This window comes from Cucumis melo, unplaced genomic scaffold (genome assembly GCF_025177605.1).
Source record: "Cucumis melo cultivar AY unplaced genomic scaffold, USDA_Cmelo_AY_1.0 utg000479l, whole genome shotgun sequence".
NCBI classification, from domain to species: Eukaryota; Viridiplantae; Streptophyta; class Magnoliopsida; order Cucurbitales; family Cucurbitaceae; genus Cucumis; species Cucumis melo.
This window is the reverse complement of record NW_026124015.1, coordinates 15001-20000: the sequence shown is the minus strand read 5'-3', so window position 1 is coordinate 20000 and position 5000 is coordinate 15001. Positions and strand designations below refer to the sequence as shown.

Sequence of the window (5000 nt, the reverse complement as noted above, 5' to 3'; positions counted from 1 at the left end):
TATCGCGTATCCACCATAAAATGATATAACCTATTTGTCCTTCTACAGAAATACTTGACTTGATATGAAAGAATAAAAAAAAAAAACTCTTTTTTTATTCATTGACAGATTGATAATCAATCAATTTTACAATAACGAAAAAATAAATATTAATCCATGCTTCTCACACTAAAGTCCATGTCTCCGCGCATATCAATCTATTACTTTATTACTCGCGTCTCTGTCTGGTAGAATATGACAATTCGAATCAAAAATCTACATAGAAAGGTTTGAAGGAAATTAAATCAACAACATATGTTGTACACTTTATTTCCCTGGGATTGTAGTTCAATTGGTCAGAGCACCGCCCTGTCAAGGCGGAAGCTGCGGGTTCGAGTCCCGTCAGTCCCGATGGATCCAAATCCAATAAAAAAAAAATACATCAATTAATCTCTTCCTTTCCTGTGAAAGAGAGAACAAATAACATAACTGAATTTTATTCCAAACGGGATCTCTCTTATTTTTTTTCCACATTTTTCAACAAAAAAATATGGGAATTTTGATTTCTTCAACGAGTACTAATTGATGGGAGAAAGACATATGTGCCATATGTGAATTACCACAATTATTGGTAGCATCATATTCAGGATTCGAAGGCGTACTGGGTCTAGTTGATTACGCCCGATTTTTCTAATGAAATAGAGTACTATACGTTTCCGGAAAGCACATACATAAAGGGAATTTGGACGATACAAAATAAAGTTTACATAGTAAACTTTGATCTAATTTTTCGTCTGAAAGCAAAATATATCCGTTCTGGCTCCGATTTTTTGTAACCTCAATTAGTAAATTCAATTACTAATTTGAATTTGAAATAATCTATCTTATTAAAATTTAACACTTAACTTTTGATATATACGTCCCACTACTAATTCAAGGAAAGAGGATATTAATACAAACAAGGATCCCATCTATCTCTCTTAGTGAGGTAATTAAGAATTTTTGAAAGTTTAAGTTTCGTTTTTATTTCTTTTTTTTAAGAAGATTTTATAAGTACAAAAAAAGGAAGGAGTTTAGTTCGAACCTACCTCCTTTTCCTTTTTTGAATTTCGCTGCTATTCTTTGCTTGAGTTTGTTTATAAACAATGTAAGGGTAAAGGTAGTCTGATGAGACTTCATCAGATGATTGCATTGAATAAGAGGGCAGTAGATTATAGAAAAGAAAGAATGCAAAAAATTATAAATAAAAAAAAGTAACGAAATTCTTGATTGCATCAGGAATCCCATTTTGTTTAAATTCGGTATGGATAAAAGATCTTCCTATGTTATACTATTCAATTCTCGACGATGAATCGATTTGATAGCTCCGATATTGTTATTCATGATATTTTAATACGATTCGATATCATCGAGATGCAACGCATCCCCTTGAATTTACAAGCGAAACATTTATCATCTCTATGGGATTAAATCCCGAGTTATTGCGAATAAAAAATGAAACGATGATATTATGGAAGTAAATATTCTCGCATTTATTGCTACTGCACTGTTCATTCTAGTTCCGACCGCCTTTTTACTTATAATATACGTAAAAACAATCAGTCAAAGTGATTAATTTGAATTAACCTTGACGTTTTAGTTCTTATCAATGATTGAAGATAAGAAAAATGAAAAGCATTAAAATTTCGCGTCTTAAATGAAATTGGCGGACTAGAATTATCAGTATTCTACGAGAGAAGTATTCGATAAGATCCGATAGTATGGTAGAAAGAAATATATGAATCCTTCTACCATACTATCTATTATTGTTATTGAAGTGTATAAATATAAAATTGTACTCTATAAAAATAGAGGTTGAATATCGATCAATTTGAATATAGATGAATATACAATATATATCTTTCTATTTATATATAGATATCATATCAATTACATATATGTAATATTAATCTAATATACATAGTGGCCCAATTCTATTTCTTTGCTTCATAATTCATGTTGATTAGAATGAATCTGAAATCAAATAATCGAAAGGCCACTAATTTTTTTTTAGCATTCGAAAGAAGTAATTGATTGAGCAGTTGACAGATGATCCAGGAGTTCGGTTCCATGGGAACTTTTTATCTTCGGATTTCGAAAAGAATTAGCAAACCCCATTTTTATTTAACGTTTGAAGCATGATATGAAATGAGTTCCCTAAAACAAGAAAAAATCCTATTTTGAAAATAACTAAAATACTAATAATAATAAATAAAAGAAGTGGTAAGCACGTAATATGTGGGTGGCTACCCCGAGGTACTATCTTATTATGAGGTAGTATATTATTATGCGTAGTATCTCATTGGACAACCACTATGTCTATGTTCTTTCGTGTTGAAAGTATGGATCCACTTAAAAACTTATAATCCGAACTCTTTTTTTTTTTACTTTTCAAAATAAAAGAAAAAAAGTTTTGCAGAACGATCTATAAAATAAACCAAAAACAATACAGTTTTATTTTTCAATTAGTAGTACTTCTAGAGTCCACTTCTTCCCCATACTACGAGGGAAAGAGAAAATGTAAAGACTACCATTAAAGCAGCCCAAGCGAGACTTACCATATCCATGTGAATTATGTCCCCTATCTCTATGAATATAAAAGAATTATTCCATTATTGCTCACTAATAATTATTATTCACTAATAATAGTGGAATCACTAGCGCATAGTCAAAAAGAGATTCGGGCACAACACCATTGATGAAACAATACAAAAAATCGAATTATCCCAAGTTATTATATGATTTCTAGTATAATCGAAAAAATTCAGTACAAATAAATAAAAGAGGCAGAAAAACTCTTGGAAGTATCAAAAGAATGTTAGTAACATGTAGGAATAATAAGACCTAGTCTTTCTTTTGTTGTCCTGCATTTCATTACATTAAGTAAAAAGTCTCAAAATAGAGAATCAAGATAGTATCTATCACATAACCCTACTATTATTCCTTTCTCATTTGATCTAATCTTTACTGTCCCCCCGATTGTTTCATAGAGACAATCGGAAGATGGGATGGCCTATTACATGCGTGGTTAGAGCTTATCGAAAAGAAATAAGTTCTTTTTTTAAGATTAAAATAAAAAAAAAAGCCAATTATTCATTCAATATAATATTGATTGAATGCTCGAGTACTCAGATACTTTCATGAGTCCGTATATCAAGTATCTTCCTCCTTTCCGTAAGGAAAAATGAAATTATATTCCCTAATTCAAGACCCAATGAGTAGACACTACATTAGTAGTCGAAGGGCTATCATCTCAAGATTTAACGATTATTTTTCATTACTCTACTAAATTCTGGAAACGAAACCTATACGCAAGGATTTATAACATTTTAGAGAACCCCAACGATGCTTAGAATCAAGCAAATCTAAAGATGCTTTTCTTCTAAAAAAAATGATAAAGTTATATCAGCAAAACAGAAGAGGGTATTTTGATTCTTTTGTTTGTTGCTGAGGCGACACCCGGATTTGAACTGGGGAAAAAGGGATTTGCAGTCCCCCGCCTTACCGCTCGGCCATGCCGCCAAAACGATACAAAATATTGGATTGGCTCTATCTCTTAGATAGATAGTATCTTACAACACACAATATCTAAAACGAAAAACCGCAAAACTTTGCTTTTTCTATTGAAAAAAAAATGTGGATTTTCATTCACAAAAGCAAAAAATCAGGACAAATGGGAACCGTTAACTTTAACTATTGACTGTGAATTCATAAATGATTCTTGGATTGAAATTGCAAATTCGGTTTCCCTAATGATATAAGAAAACAATCCAAAAATGGATACCTTACCTAAATAAATAAAAATTGATAGATAACTAATCATTACTAATCCATCCGTATTGATTCGTTTCCATAACCATAAAAAAATCCTTATTAATGACAATTTTAATAGCGATTATGAGTATATGTAAACCCCAGAACATAAACGATTACTATTATCTAAATCTAATATCTTATATATATATAAGATGTTTATAGGAAATGTTCGGAATTCTGTTTTTAGAATTTTTTTTTCATTATCATTAAATAGAAAATATAAATTTTTGATAGAGTACGACATGTGATGTTCCCCATAGAACTGTAATAAAGGAGGCGATATATATAACTAACTATATATATATATCTGCACATGTTTATTAATAAATACAAGTCCTTATACATACTTCAATCGCATTCTACGAATTCTACTAAAAAAAATATAGGTATAGGTAAAATATCTCTCTTCTATGCGAATTTTTTTTAACAGTGAAATCTACGAAAAAGTTCCATGTTGTTAAATAAAAAAAATTCTATATTGTTTCTTCAGATCAAATCCCGAATCTATTTATAGTACCCAATCCGATTGGAATATCATAATAATGGTAGAAATTGACTCACTTTTGTTTTGATATAGATATTTTATACAAAACTCCATAATTCTAAATAGAATTTACCAATTCATTTGTAGTTGTTGCAAATTCCAATTTAATTTGAGTATCAAAGTCTCTTTATTCCTACGTTCATATGTATTTCATGCATTACATCTATTACACCTATGAAGTTAGGTAAAATTTCATGTGATTCAGTAAACATAATATAAATTCCATCATTGCTAGATCGATCCATTTTAAGCAAATAATGGGATTTTTTTTATAAATGGGAAATAAATAAAATGCTTGGGGGTGGAAATGAGAGAATGTCTACAATACCTGCGTTTAATCAGATACAATTTGAAGGGTTTTGTAGGTTCATTGATCATGGCTTAACAGAAGAACTTTCTAAGTTTCCAAAAATTGAAGATACAGATCAAGAAATTGAATTTCAATTATTTGTGGAAACATATAAATTGGTAGAACCATTGATAAAAGAAAGAGATGCTGTATATGAATCACTCACATATTCTTCTGAATTATACGTATCCGCAGGATTAATTTGGAAAACCCGTAGGGATATGCAAGAACAAACAATTTTGATTGGAAACATTCCTCTAATGAATTCCCTGG

The 5000-nt window shown here is 30.3% G+C and overlaps 1 non-coding gene across 1 annotated transcript; it reads right to left on the bottom strand.

Moving 5' to 3' along the window:
* Window positions 1-3468: 3468 nt before the first annotated feature.
* Window positions 3469-3540, bottom strand: TRNAC-GCA (transfer RNA cysteine (anticodon GCA)). Its single transcript has one exon. It is a non-coding gene; the product is annotated as a tRNA-Cys (tRNA).
* Between the last annotated feature and the right edge of the window lie 1460 nt (window positions 3541-5000).